Below are 16944 nucleotides of genomic sequence, written 5' to 3'. Positions count from 1 at the left end.
ATAATATAAATATTAAACTATAGGAACTAATATCATATATAATATAATCGAAAGTGAATCTACTTACTAACACAAATGAAATATAGTATTAGCATAATATACAGTAGCAGGTTAGGACATATATTTAGATTAATATTAGGCAACATTAACAGTAATAGTTAAATTTATACAGTAAGGTTAAAGTGTACCAGAACATCATCAACGACATGTGTGACAGCAAGGGGAAACCAAAACAAATTACAAGGTAGGACAAAACTAAAGAGAATAGATTACCCAAGATAGAACGATCCATCCAAACCAATCATCCCACGCAAGCAAAAGGTGATGCATTTGAAGAAATTCCATGTATCAATGAGATACAAAGAAAGCACAATTGCCGGTTGCGTACCAGTAGCTTCCAGAATTCTTTTCTGAACAAAAGCAAACCTGACCGTGAGACCTCTATATGGATGCTCTCGACATTCAAAGAGAAACGATATGTTTTCTCTTCTTAATCAAGCGCCGCAAGGGCTGATTAATATGATCATGTGATCATAGAGGCAAGGGACCAAGGACCGCACCAATTATTTAAAAGCATAGGCACACATCAACAGCTACAACTTAGAACAGCTGATAGACACCTGAAAAAGCTTGATCCTGCCCAAATTCCAAAAAAAAAAAAAAAAAAAAAAAAAAAACCTTCCAAGATACCTCATACAACTCATTGCCCAAAATGCATCTCACAACACCGATATTAAATCAGTAAATAGCAGGTTAGAACTTTAACCTCATAGGACAATTCGTTACTCAGTTTTGAGTAGGATTCCTCATTTTGCTTGTTGTTGCCGACAGCTAAAAGATTTAACATTTAAACTTACGCTAAAAATTAAATTCAAGTTTTTTTATTGCTCACCAAAATCCAGACCAAAAGTGATACCACAAGCACCAGACAAATTCCACACCAAACGATTTCAAGTTTCACTCTATATCATCGTCGCGTGCGCGCGTTCAGGACCAAAAGAGCTGCGGTTCAAGATCAAGATCCTCTTTTATACGTCGTAGCTTTGCAGGATTGCATATAACATATAGCATATATTGCATTCTGGTCAATGGGATTGCCAATGATGCGGATGACCTGTTCAGTGGACAGGTTTTTGCATAAATATATTTAGTTTTCGCAGGTATCCATCAGTGGGGACTCCACAGAGAATGGACTGAACGAGCCAGCTGTACTCATGGTGCGCTTATCTGTAATTGAAAATACAACTATTTCAGTCCATCTCCTTTATAGCTCGCACAACATACAGCAGCTATAAGCAGCGATAGATAAAAACAATAAAAAATGCCCCAGCTATAGAGACACAATGTCAGTTCACAGAAAAGTAATTTAACATAGTTATATGTAAAAAAGCTCTCCGGCTGTAGATGCACAGGTGTCGGGGGAGTGAGACTCTGCACCTGCGAGTAAGGTGGCTTCTCTTTCCGCATACAACCAGTCGCTCGCTCCAGAAGGGTGGGGGCGCGGATCTTTTATCCCAGAATTCACACTAAAATGTTTGAGAAAACGAGTTAGATGTATACTGTTTCATTTCATATTCAAGTTAGGAATAAATTACTGTTAAGTGACGAAGTTCCTGGATAAATTATTTAGAAACATTATATAAGAATTACACAAAGCCAGTAAAAAGAAGATCCAGAAACTTCGACGCTTAACTAAGCCTCGAAGGAATGTACCCGTAACCAAAACTTCTCCTCCCTCGGCTGAAGCGCGCGTGCACAGCCGACGCTGCAGTTTAGCCGTTGACCATAGTATTAGGCCCATAAGACCTAATGAGTAAGACAAAGAGCGCGGCTAGGCTGAAGTAAGAAGAGAGGAGAAGTAAGTACCCCGCGTGGGAGAAAGCTTCGACTCTCTCTCAAGCATCACCTCCCCCGAAACGACACTCCAGGGTGTGCGCTCCTAGAGAAAGGACGCTAATTTTAAGAGTTTAGATTTTGAGTAATTCAATAAGCTTTGTTTCATTTGAGTGTCTGATTTAATTTGTGTTTTGATCAGTTGATAATAAACATCACTGCAATCCATGTGTTGAGTTTTGGAAAATAAGTCATTTTATATATACAACCAATTTTGACCCATCCTCCGTTTTGCTAAAACATCTTGCCAAAAAGGAGATCTAAACCCCGCAATCTTTTCCGAGCAGTCATCCCAGTCTTTCTGAGCATCCCTTCGGGTTAAATTATTTCTCAAATTCCAGAAGTCCACAGAACAAAGTAAGTACCATTTAATTCAATATTTCTGAACTTTGACATTTCGGTTAAATCAAACAGTTCTGCCTCGACAAATTAGTGTTCTCACTGATCTCCCCGGATGGGAGAGTAGCTAAGCGCCCACGTTTTAATAATATTTTATTGTTAGTTGGTGGAATCGGTTCTATCCTAACAATTACGTACGTTTCAGGATACTTGTTTCCTAACAAATAAATTAATTTTAAGACTGCACATCGTGCCAAATAACTCTAGAATAAAAAAAAGTCAATCGAGTGGGTTGGAACCCAGTCTTATGGACTTCAAGGTCAAGATGTGCAAAAAGTTTCGCAACTATTCAAAAATAAGCGAAATCGGAGTCGTTTTTCTTTTTTATACACCTTTTTGTTCGTAAAGGCTTTTCTTGTTTGACATTTAGCTTTCTTTTTGTAATCTTCTTCTTAGTATCTGTCTTTTTGACCTGTTGTTTTTCTTTTTCTCCTTTGACTTGACTCTGACTTATACTTTCTTCCTTTTCCTCAATAACTTTAACAATAAAACAATAAAATTAAGTACAATTCTAATTGCATCTAATACTAAAAATCACATCAATACTACTCATTTTCCAAAATGTACGTTTAAATAAATATTTAACGCAGTATACACACTTCAACGTTAATGTGACAGTTGAATTTTAATAATAAGTATGGGCTATATGTATAAAAAAAAATTAATCATCTATTGATATATTATTGATAAGATATTATAAAATACTATACCGTTTTAATCAAATTTTCGTTTTGATGAATTTTTTTTTTTGCTTTTTTTTAATGATAAATATACAATTTTATTGTTATCCACATCCATCGGTATGATTTTTTCAAAATGATAAATGCAATTATAAGTTGTTTTATCAGATAAACTTATTATTTATCTATATTATTTTCTGATTTATTTTTAGCAGTTACTTTTCTTTGTGTTGGCTTCTAAAAGAGTTAATTAGGGATTGCTGTATATAATACAGATTAAGTATGCTTAATAGTAACTTCCCATAATAGTTAGGAAAACACTGGAATCCAGTTACACGTGGGATATTGCAATTTGAGGTTAGATATGAAAAGCTCGGTATTAACACGCTTAGTGAGAGTTTTCGTTAAAGAATTGTATCGAATAACGATTTCTATGCAAAAAATTGTTTCCGCAAAATTGAGTCTGATCGGAAACTCGCACTTACGCTTTCCAGGAGGCGAAATTCGTATGACACGCGCCTTAGCTATTTGAGCCACGCGAACGTTGTTATACGATGTGTACAGACTGCGTTATTTGCTGAAATTAATAGCATTATTTACTTAACGCCTAAATACTGACAATTATTTATTGTATCTCACTTGAATTTGTTAAATTACACCGGCACACAAAATAAAAAAAGTTGTCTGCGCGAGAAATCAGACCTATCTATCTTTATGTTTTTCGGATCGCTGAATTCGAATATAAGGTCAGTTAGGCCCCATCACGTCAGGGTCAAGGTCAGTTGGAGGTCAAATTAAGAAGAAAAGGTTTAAAAAAATTAAAATGCTATATATTTATGTTTTTTTGGTCGCTGAATCCAAATCCGGAATCAGTTTGGCCCCATCTCGTCAGGTTCAAGGTCAGCTCAAGGTCAAACTGTGAAGAAATGATTAAAAAAAATAAAAATGCCATACATTTATGTTTTTTCGGTCGCTGAATCCGAATCCGGGGTCAGTTTTAACCGATCACGTCAGGTCCAAGGTCAGTTCGAGGTCAAATTGGGAAGTAACGGTTAAAAAAATTAAAATGCCATATATTTATGATTATTTAATCGCTGAATCCAAATCCGGAATCAGTTTGGCCCCATCTCGTCAGGTTCAAGGTCAGTTCAAGGTCAAACTGAGAAGAAATGGTTAAAAGAAATAAAAATGCCATTCATTTATGTTTTTTTGGTCGCTGAATCTGAATCTGGGGTCAGTTTTACCCGATCACGTCAGGTTCAAGGTCAGTTCGAGGTCAAATTGGAAAGTAACGGTTAAAAAAATTAAAATGCTACATATTCATGTTTTTTTGGTCGCTGAATCCAAATCCGGAATCAGTTTGGCCCCATCACGCCAGGGTCAAGGTCAGTTCAAGGTCAAACTGAGAAGAAACAGTTTAAACCGATTAAAATGTCATATCAAAACTTGGTATTGAAGTAGCCAATCAAAATGTAAACTGGGTGCCACAAAAAGTTTGCAGTAGATGTTATACGATGGTAACACGCTGGGAAAGAGATAAAACATAAAGAAACTTGAAATTTACAATACCAATGATATGGTCTTCTCCAACGTGTCAAAATGACTGCTATTTTTGTATGACTAATACCAAAGGTTTTAACACGGCTACTAAATCTAAAATTGTATACGCAGACGTTTCTTCAGTAGTGAAACCTGTGAGAATAGAAGTCAGGGATAAAACTGTTAGTATCGAACCCATGGATGTGGACCGCTCAGGCGAAGTAGAAGAAATGCAAGTTGATGAGTCCTGTGACGAAGGAGGTTCTGAGGTTGAAGAAGAATCTGACGAAGAATCCTCAAAGAATACCTGCCAGCTAGTACAAGAAAAGCTCCAGAAACCTTTAACCAAGAAGAGTTAAGTGATCTTATTCGAAATTTAGGATTACCTAAAGATGGAGGAGAATATCTAGCGTCAGTTCTTAAAACGAAAAATCTGTTAGCAAAAGGAACAACGGCCTCTTTTTATCGAGATAGAGAAAAAGAATTTAGGAATTTTTTTACGAACGATGAAGAGAATTCGTTGGTATATTGTATAGATGTTAAAGGTTTAGTCGATGCAATAAAACCGAATACGTATAAAGACGAGGAATGGAGACTTTTTATTGATTCGTCAAAACGAAGTCTGAAAGCTGTTCTGCTTCATAACGGAAACAGGTTTGCATCCATTCCCATAGCTCACTCGACTAAGCTGAAAGAGACTTATGAAAATTTAGAAATTGTATTGGAAAAAATAAAGTACTTGGAACATCAATGGAAAATTTGTGGTGATCTTAAAATTGCAACCATGATCTTAGGACAACAATCAGGTTTTACTAAAAATCCCTGCTTCTTGTGTTTATGGGATAGTAGAGACAGGGTAAATCACTACGTTAAGAAAGTATGGCCAACTAGAACACATTTTGAACCAGGATCGAGGAACATTATACGTACGCCATTGATTGACCCATCAAACTATCTGCTACCACCACTTCATATCAAACTTGGCCTCATGAAGCAGTTCGTCAAAGCTTTGGATAAAGATGGCGATTGTTTCCAGTATTTGGAAGAAAAGTTTCCCGCAATAAGTGATGCTAAATTAAAAGAAGGTATTTTTGATGGTCCTCAAATTCGTACTCTATTTGAAGACGAAACATTTATCACAAAAATAAACGACACAGAAAAAGCTGCATGGCAAAGTTTTAAAACTGTTCGTGAGAACTTTTTAGGAAATAAAAAGAGTGAGAACTATCAGGAACTAGTTGAACAAATGTTGGAGAATTTCAAAAATTTGGGTTGCTTGATGAGTTATAAAATGCATTTCTTACATTCCCATCTTGATTACTTCCCTCTTAATCTAGGAGATGTCAGTGAAGAACAGGGAGGGACATTTGAGATTTTGGTCGAAAATCACAGATGCCAAGAAAAATGTGAAATTCTTATCTTCTGTACTCCAAACCACAATGAATGTTCGAATCGGTTCTTTTTTAGTTTAGTTTTATTGGACGAGGCATTTTGCACCATTATCATGCTAATACAAACAATTTCTATTTATTTTATTTATTCAGACAGCATAACATTATGAAATAACAGTTCATGACTTGGTACGGTCAAGTGAAATAAAGTGCATCATACAAACCTTGTTTATATAGTAGAATAGGACTATATTAAATGTAAAAAATTGAAATTTTTATCAAAATAAATTGATTCATTTAGCTGGTGATTAACCTCGTAACCTCAAATTAGCGTTTCCTAAGCCACATTTTTTGTTAAATTTTAGCTTGGCAACCGTTAAAACAGTTAGCGAAGTCTTAGCAAATTCGAACCGTTAATTTTCTACTAGGGTGTACTTTTTCAAAAGATGTGTGTAAATTATCTTTATTTGGAAACAGCCTATCAATAAAAATTTAATGATTATCATCAAGGCATTTTTTGTTAATATAATAAAAAATTCGTATTACATATTGTCTTTGTACCACAAACAAATCCAGTGTCTGTAAGTACTTGAACCAGAAAAAAGTATTTAAATATATTCTTTATGTCTTTTAATAGGTTAAATATTAGGCAATCTCTGAAAATAACTGCAGATTGCATATCAAAAATCAAGTAAAATCTTAAAATGTTTTTGAATTCAAGTATATGGTTATCATTTAATTGACTTTTAGAATTAAAATAATTTTAAATTCCTTTTAAAATAAGTACATCTATAGTGTCATAAATGTATCATAAATTGTCGTACAAGAGCAAATAATCAATTTTTCATTTTCATTTTCATCGGGTATTTCTGCACTAATTAATTGGTTTAAGTGATTTGAAGTATACATTTTTTACCATTTTTTGAAACAAATGTCACATCGACAGTGACGAATTGACGTTGAAAACTATACAATTTTAATACATAACAAAATCACGTCATTGTCTCGCCAGTGATAAATAACTATATGTATACATAACTTTTTTGATAATATACAAATTTCACGTTGCTTACTAGATAATAATGAGACATCATATTTTTCTATTAGTTTACTAAAATTTTAGCGTCTACATATTCATGATAATCAGTTAAAATTCGAAAAAATTAAAGCATGAAAGGCAAAAATAAAAACTGATATTATGAAATAAAACAATTACTAAAACGAAAATGTTGAATTGAAATATTTGGAAATATAAAATAACAAGAGTTAAGAGTATTTTTGTTTTAAATTAAAATTTTAAAATTTATTTTTTTGACTGTAACAGTTTTTTAATATTTTCAGTTTCAAAATTTTACCTTCTATTATAAATGTAACGGGCGGGGATAGCGCCCGTAAGAGCTAGTCGGCACGAGTGCAGGGTAGTGCGTCGTTGGCTCAGTGGTTAGAGCACGCGCCTTGAGATCTCGGGGACGTGGGGTCAAATCCTCCTCGTCGCTTTACTTTTGTGCGAATTAGTTCCCGGAAACCCCGTTACCGTTATCAATGTGTAATCTTTGTGTTTCAAATCTTTATTATTTAAAATTTTTACTTGTACCCCTATTCGAAATTAACAGTAGGAAAAATAATCTTATCATAACATATCACCAACATGGAGGTGAGCGCAGGCTCGTTGTGTGCACAAGCGACAATTTATTACAAATGTCATCCTAAAATGGAAGTGGAAACAGTTGTGTGTCTAATTTGTGAAAGTGTGTACCACACAAGTGATTTTGCAAGATTAGATGGTGCGATTAAATTAAGTAGTGTATTGAGAATATGCAATGAACATCATGATCTCGATCTAACCTCAAATATAAGTAAAGAAACGCTGAGTAATGAGGCGAGGCATATAGTAGTAGCTCACATAAAATCAAACCATAACTCGTAATCTAGAAAGAAATGACTTGATGATTTAGAAATCATCAGTGATGAAGAAGAAGGATAAGTGTACGAGAATAGTTTGAAAAGAGAAAACTCACTGTTAAGAGAACTAAATAAAGAATTAACAGAAAAAAAACAAGATGCTAAGAGATTTACTGGAGAAATAAAAAAGTGACACAAATACAGTGAAAAATAAAACTTTTGCGGAATTAATGTCTTATTTAAAAAACTAATACCAGGTCAAAAAAGGGTACCTAGCATAATAATAAAAAAATAATCAGCACATATCATTGATCAGATATTAAAGAAAAAACTAGCTGATGACTTTGAAGTGAACAAAGAAAAAGTAGAAAATCCAATAGTAAAAGTAGTTGGAATTAATAATTTTGAAAACCTAGAAGAAAAAAATTGGAAGAAGATATAAACAAAAGAAACTTTAGTAAATTTTCAAAAAATGTATAGTGCTACATACATATAAGAACAACAAGAGTAACTTGCAAATAGCGGAATTGTATCAAAGTGTCAGAGAAAGCAATAATAAACTATTTGTAGGATATCAAAACTGCAGAGCTTATGATTATTGCAATATTAAACCATGCTTCAACTGTGGCAGATTTGGACATAATCGTCTGAAATGCAATAACAAGCCTATTTGTTTAAAGTGTACGGGCAACCATAAAACTAGAGAGAGTGAAATACAAGGAAACATAATAAAATGTCCGAATTGTATATACAGCAATAGTAAATACAAGGCAGAATACAAGACAGAACATATGGCAACAGATAGCCACGAATGCAAAATTTTGCAAGCCAAGGTAAGAAAGTTTATTGATTTTACCGACTATACAATGCAACCTATATTACCAAGATATGTCGGCATGGCAGGGGCCACGACAGCTAAAGCAGCGGGATGGAGAAATATCGGGATGTCAACAGCCTTGATTAACACACTCAACGATAATATATCAAATGAAAGAAGAAACAAAAATTAACCATGGATCCGGATATTAACATTGAAGAAGTAAGCAAGGCAGAGTGTGAAGTAGAAAACATCAGAGAACTCAACAGGAAGATCGTGAAGAAGAAAAATTTAATTTCGTGTGTGAATATAAGAAGTCTCAATGCAAATTTTGAAAAATTAGAAACATTTGTAGAAAGTATGACAAAAAATCCATGTGTAATATTCTGTACGGAGACATGGATCGTGCAGTACCCTAATTCCTATCAATTACATGGGTATAGATTGTGCTACAACGAGAGTAAAATTAATAGGGCAGATGGTGTCCTTGTGTATATTAAAAATCATATTTATGAAAAATCTAAAGTAGAAGTTATTGATAGATTGAGTGTGGTTAGCTCAGATCTTAAGCTTCAATCGGGTAAATAATTAAGAGTTTCGGCTCTATACAGGTGTCATGATGTTCCCAAAACAGAATTTCTAAATAGTGTAAATAAATTTCTATCAAAACACATTAGAACCAAAAACCACTGTATACTAGAAGATTTCAATATAGATATAATAGAAAATAATGTACAAAATAATAATATAGGTGCAATATCAATAAGTCAGGAATTCCTAAATAATTTCTTCAAATAAGAATTCATTTCGTACAATAGAGGTGTAACAAGACCCTCTCTAGATAACGAATCGGGTTCTTGTATCGATAATTGTTTTGCAAAGACTAGAGACGTTAATATTGAATCTTATAAACTATGTACTCCGTTTAATGACCACTATCCGCTTGTAATAAGTATCGATCGGTTTAAAGTGTATAATGCGCAAGAAAAGATAGAAAATTGTATTAATTATAGAAAGGTGAAGAAATCTGCAAAGAAAATAGAATGAAATTCATGTTTGCATTTGCAGGATCCAAATCTTGCTTTGAATGAACTAATAAATAGTATATTACGATACATGTGACTTAAACGGCCCATTATTACACGCCGTGTAATAATGGATCGATTTGAGTCACAAGTATCGCATACTATTTTATAGCATCTGTCTATCCTAAGTCCGCTATGCCACAACTATCCGTGACATAAACAGTCCTGTACTACACCGTGCGGTTAGCGTCCGAGCGTAGTGAGGACGATAAAGCACGGTGCAATAAAGGACTGTTTAGGTCACGGATAGGCATGACTTAAACGCGGACTTAGGTCACGAAGTGCTATAAAATGATACATAGTTGTGTTGGAAAAGCCACTTGTAACAAAAAAACTAATAATAAACAATTACCTAGGAAAAATGGATAACTAAAGCAATATTAGTATCGTGTAAAAATAAAGAAAATCTATATAATTAATTTAATATACGAAAATAAAATCCTACAAATATAACTCTAGAGCATGAATATAAAAATTATGAAAAAATTTTAAATAAAACAATAAAAAATGCTAAATACAAATTCGAAAACAATGAGATAAGAAGAAGTGGCGATAATCCAAGACAGCTATGGAGCATCATAAACAGTAAAATGGGCAAAAGCAACAAACAAATGAAATCGCCTGATTGTATAGTGGTAAATAACCAAAAAATAGTAAACAAGACAAATATAGCGGATGAAATGAACTGTGTAATCATTGTTGATCAGATATTATGACGTTATTGAAATCTCCTAACGATCAGGTCCTGGTGTGACCTTCTCTCACAAGTTGTCGCCGAGAACTAACTCTCTACTCATTAAACACCGCCAAAAACTCGGGCCTGCTAAAACAAAAACGCTTTTCCGAGGACTACCAAAGGGACTCGAAGTAGTGCGCGCACTCCTCTATATCTATAGCTATACACACGCAGTCATATGCTCGCGCGAACGCTTCCCGCCACTCGACTCTCTGGCCTGGCAGTCACAGGTCGACCCTTTAGCCTCTCTGTACTGAAAATGACCTTCAAAATCCGTAGAGTGAACTCCCTACTAAGGCTGTGGCAGTCTAGGAATGATTATAAAACCACTCCTAACCGTATTGGCCTGAAGCCACGATTCGCCTTTTCGATTCGCGCATATGAGAGCCAAATGACAGAGAAACATTCGCTAAAACTACTAATAGGTAGAATATATTAACAATAAAGAATAAATACGCCGCACTTGCTCTTATGTTTAGTAACCCTCGGTTACGTCCGGAACAATAAGCGAAATGAAGAAAAAAGCTGATGAGGTTGACAATATCAAAGCAAGTACAATCAAGTGCATTGCTATGTTACTGGCAAAGCCCTTTGTCGGTATAAAGGATATTTCCTACGCGTGATATGATAAGGAACAGGATGTGACACGAAGAGAATACACTTGTATAAAGTAAAGAACTAAACGTGGCTTTATTAATATAAACATGACAGAGCGTGATGATGATAAGCGTTGCATGAGCGAGAGATGTTGCTTGCTCGGAGAGCTGGCGAATAGTGAAGCGGCAGCCCGCGCGCGCCGGCGAGCTGAGCGACAGATCACGTGACTGAGTCGACTCGACGTCGTGGGTGCTGCGAGCAGTCGGTACGGGTCGTATGTCGGGTGTTAGCGCCTATATTCCAACACCATTGGAACATATTTTTAACATAAGTATACAGCAATCGATTTGGCCGAATGCGCTAAAACGAGCTGATATAGTACCAATTCACAAGTCTGGAGATAGAACATGTATTGCAAACTCTCGCCCAATATCACTGATTTCTAATATAGCTAAAATATTTAAAAAAATTATATACAACGGACTGTTTAATTTTACAATAAAGGATAATATTATATCAGAGAGACAGTTTGGTTTCGTCAGAGGCAGAGGAGCAACAGATGCGCTCGATTGTCTTGCGGATATCATATTCAAAAGTCTAGACAAAAGTAAACCAATAATTACGACTTTTCTAGATCTAGCCAAAGCTTTTGATACTGTTGATCACAGAATATTATTGGACAAGTTAGAAAGATATAGAGTAAGAGGATGTGCCTTAAAACTCTTAACTAGCTATCTACCAGGTAGGAAACAATACGTTAAGATTAATAATTTCAAAAGTAAATACAAAGATATTTCCATAGGTGTTCCGCAAGGAACCATTTTAGGTCCTTTATTTTTTATCCTATATGTAAATGACCTACTGATAGCTACGCTAAAAGACTCTATAATGGTCGGCAGCACAGGACAAGATGAATATTTATCTTAGCAAGTTTGCCAAATGGCTGATGTTGAAAAAACTATCGTTAAATGTAAATAAAACTGTATATATAACCTATGGTAACCACTGTGAAGGATATAAATATTAAAATTGGAGGCAACTTTATAAATAGGGTTAAAAGCCATAAATATTTAGGGTTACATTTCGATAACAATATGAAATGGAATATACACATTAACTCCATTGTAAAAAGAACAAGATATTTGATTTTTGTCTTTGCAAAAATTAAAAGTATAATGGATATAAAAACCTTAATGATGATCTACCATGCATTCTTTCAGGGCCCAGTCAATTATGGAATAATTATGGGTAAGAAAAGCAGCTACTACATGGCTGTGAAAATCTTCATTCTACTTTCTAATGATCTCAATGAGTTAACAGTTTGAAAAGTAACTATAAAAAATAAATTCAAGGATTTCATAAGAAATCTGATAGTATAAAATGAATTTGAGGCACTAGTTTAACTTCTGTTATTAGTCCAAGAAAGAACAGTATAAAAAGATTAATTTTAGTTTATAGTTTTTAAGTTATCTCTATAATTACTGTGCCATACCTATGTACAGGCAACTTGTTTGCCTCTATAGGAAGTCTTAAAAAGGCTTATGTATATGGTCAAAAATAAATGAATTAATAAATAAATAAATAAAACTTGAATTTGATTACTATTACAAAATATATTTTAACCGAGCGACGTTAGGAGTGAATCGCGCTATTATACTTATTATATTATACATTATATTAAGCACGAACACTTTTTCTCTGGTTCTCCGGTTCTCCGGTCCTTCAGGGTCACACTATATATATTTCTATATTTCTTAATTTTATTAGTATTACTCTTTTACAGTGCGTTTACTTATGTAAATATCAAGGGGCGCGATAGCGCTGCTTTGGCAAGAAAAAGTACGAAGTACGATGTATCGACGGCGCGACCCTATATACTTTGAAATTAGGTGTTCCTAACCTTAAAAAAATTCTCGATTGCATTTAAATCATTATTATTGCGCGTATGCGCAATCTGTTGGTATCTACTTAAATATATTATCCTAATTTTTCATGTATATATGGTTCATTCAAGAATATTAAGTTATTAACTTAATATTGCAAGTTGAGCATTTGCTCGGTATATTTCATTTCGTTCAGAGTTTCCATCCTCTCCCGATATTTTTCGTCTTCTCCGGTCACGTCACTTCCGGTGAGTATATTTGGTATTATACACCAGTGGTTACAGTAGTTAATCTAGTTTACCGACATTCGTCTGCTACTCGGCGACACGCGATTATAATATACATGTAATGCTATACGTATATATGCATATATTGCTATACGATTATATGCGCGATGCGATCAATGTCTGAACCAAAAGTAGCTTGTTGTCTATCGAATAGATCAAGATTTAATGATGATGATGATGATGATGTTAAGTGATTATTAATCTTTACAATTATTTTTATTACTTGGGTTTGTCGCACTACACTCTAATCCAAGAGCAGTCAGTAAAAAAAATAAATTTACTAACTGCAGTTGCGTGACTCTCTGTTTACTTAATTATCGAAATGATCTGCATCAAAACATTTATTTAAAGACACTTACTTTGTTCGATGGGGCCTTGGGGATTTAGAAAATTATTCTGGATCGAAATGATGTTTGAAAGTTGATATAATTTCTCAGAACCTCTTTGGGCTTCCTTCTCGTCAAAAATATTCAGACAAATCCAATTAGACGATCAATTTCGGACAAATCAATTTGTAGAATCAAAATTCGGTGAAATAAAGCTTTTGTAGAATCAATTTTATTTTCATCAATCCAGGAAACACAATAGACTAAACTTGACATTACACTCTGTACTCAACTCAAAAGAAACTTTAAATTAAACTCTCAATATAACTCAGAATAAAATGCGTCCTTACTTTTGGATCGCACACACTGGAATGGGGATTCGGGGGAGGTGATGCTACAGAGAGAGTCGAGGCTTTCTCCCACGCAGGGTACTTACTTCTCCTCCCTTCGCACTCCAGCCTAGCAGCGCTCTCTTTCTTACTCATTAGGCCTTATGAGCCTAAGCTACGGTCAACGGCTAAACTACAGCGTTGACTATGCACGCGCGCTTTCAGCCGAGGGAGGAGAAGTTTGTTTGTGGTTTAGGGTTACTGCTTGCGCTCGTTAAGCGTCGAAGTATCTGGATTTTTCCTACTGTCTTTGTTTCATTTGATTTAATATTTCTCAATATTTATGCAGAAACTTCGTCACTTAACAAATGAAGTGCAATAGCAAGAAGAATATGATTTGTAAAAGATGTGAAATCTATCAAAAAAAAAAACTTTTTTCAAAAGTGAAAATTTTGGCAAGAAAAAGGCTAATAAACGTAGTGAAATCTCTAAATATAAAAATGCCAAGCAAATGTTTTTTGCTATACGCATTAAGATATAAAACTAAAGTTAAAATTATGTTTTCCAAAAAAATGATATTTTGAGGAGTGCGAAGGGAGGAGAAGTAAGTACCCTGCGTGGGAGAAAGCCTCGACTCTCTCTGTAGCATCACCTCCCCCGAATCCCCATACCAGTGTGTGCGATCCAAAAGTAAGGACGCATTTTATTCTGAGTTATATTGAGAGTTTAATTTAAAGTTTCTTTTGAGTTGAGTACAGAGTGTAATGTCAAGTTTAGTCTATTGTGTTTCCTGGATTGATGAAAATAAAATTGATTCTACAAAAGCTTTATTTCACCGAATTTTGATTCTACAAATTGATTTGTCCGAAATTGATCGTCTAATTGGATTTGTCTGAATATTTTTGACGAGAAGGAAGCCCAAAGAGGTTCTGAGAAATTATATCAACTTTCAAAAATCATTTCGATCCAGAATAATTTTCTAAATCCCCAAGGCCCCATCGAACAAAGTAAGTGTCTTTAAATAAATGTTTTGATGCAGATCATTTCGATAATTAAGTAAACAGAGAGTCACGCAACTACAGTTAGTAAATTTATTTTTTTTACTGACTGCTCTTGGATTAGAGTGTAGTGCGACAAACCCAAGTAATAAAAATAATTGTAAAGATTAATAATCACTTAACATCATCATCATCATCATCATTAAATCTTGATCTATTCGATAGACAACAAGCTACTTTTGGTTCAGACATTGATCGCATCGCGCATATAATCGTATAGCAATATATGCATATATACGTATAGCATTACATGTATATTATAATCGCGTGTCGCCGAGTAGCAGACGAATGTCGGTAAACTAGATTAACTACTGTAACCACTGGTGTATAATACCAAATATACTCACCGGAAGTGACGTGACCGGAGAAGACGAAAAATATCGGGAGAGGATGGAAACTCTGAACGAAATGAAATATACCGAGCAAATGCTCAACTTGCAATATTAAGTTAATAACTTAATATTCTTGAATGAACCATATATACATGAAAAATTAGGATAATATATTTAAGTAGATACCAACAGATTGCGCATACGCGCAATAATAATGATTTAAATGCAATCGAGAATTTTTTTAAGGTTAGGAACACCTAATTTCAAAGTATATAGGGTCGCGCCGTCGATACATCGTACTTCGTACTTTTTCTTGCCAAAGCAGCGCTATCGCGCCCCTTGATATTTACATAAGTAAACGCACTGTAAAAGAGTAATACTAATAAAATTAAGAAATATAGAAATATATATAGTGTGACCCTGAAGGACCGGAGAACCGGAGAACCAGAGAAAAAGTGTTCGTGCTTAATATAATGTATAATATAATAAGTATAATAGCGCGATTCACTCCTAACGTCGCTCGGTTAAAATATATTTTGTAATAGTAATCAAATTCAAGTTTTATTTATTTATTTATTAATTTATTTATTTTTGACCATATACATAAGCCTTTTTAAGACTTCCTATAGAGGCAAACAAGTTGCCTGTACATAGGTATGGCACAGTAATTATAGAGATAACTTAAAAACTATAAACTAAAATTAATCTTTTTATACTGTTCTTTCTTGGAACTCGAAGAAAGTATCTTCTCTTTTATCTGAAAAAACATAGCAATAATAGCTAAAAGTTTAATTGAAAACGATTCTTATACACTTCTAGATATCTATAACAATATATTAAATAATTAATAAGATGCGAAATGTGGGTTTTGCCGAAAAGTTAGCTTTATTTTTTCGTATGATAAAGAATTTGAAATACAGTATTTGAAAGGCCTTTAAGGTATAAAGACCTGTTTGGCTGCCATTTTTTTTGTAAAGGTTCGGGCTCTTGAGTTTGAGGATTTCGGGGTTTGAGGGTTTAGAGAGATTTGAGGTGTTAGGGTTATGGGATTTTGAGGTTATGGTGTTTTGGGGTTTTGGGGTCATGGGGTTTTGTGGTTATACGGTTTTGGGATTTCAGGGTTATGGGAAAAAATAAATTTATTCCTTCAAATGAGTTAAGGTATTCATACATTCATTTTTAATAAATGATCCAAATGTAAAAATTGGACGAAAATTGTATGCCCGCCATATTTTTCGGGCAAAAAAGCAAGTTATATGTCGTGTTACCAACATTTAAAAAATGTAAAATGCTTTCTATCAAAATAAAATAGTTTATAAATATATACATACATTTTTACCAAAAATACACGATTTATCATATTTAAGTCGATTTTCTTGAAAACTGAAGGAGCTCAGATAACTTTTCTTGATAAATGTAAGTTCAGTAGACAACAATTTGTAAGTTAAATAGCTTTTTAACAAAAAATATTATAAATATTGAAAAAGGAAAAGATTTTATCGCTAAAATCGTAAAATAGGCCTTTTTGCCTTGAATTTTGGGGCCCTTAAAAACTATTTTGGGACTTCTCAATATTTTTCTCGTATTCCAAACTATACTCTAACCAAATTTCATCTAATTCCATTCATTCAATCGTAAGATATTAGGTTTTAATAAAAAAAAATGTTTTTTTCACACCGCTCGGCGCTAG

The sequence above is a fragment of the Nasonia vitripennis genome (genome assembly GCF_009193385.2).
Source record: "Nasonia vitripennis strain AsymCx chromosome 3 unlocalized genomic scaffold, Nvit_psr_1.1 chr3_random0002, whole genome shotgun sequence".
NCBI lineage: Eukaryota > Metazoa > Arthropoda > Insecta > Hymenoptera > Pteromalidae > Nasonia > Nasonia vitripennis.
The sequence above is the reverse complement of the archived record's forward strand: the minus strand, read 5'-3'. Positions refer to the sequence as shown.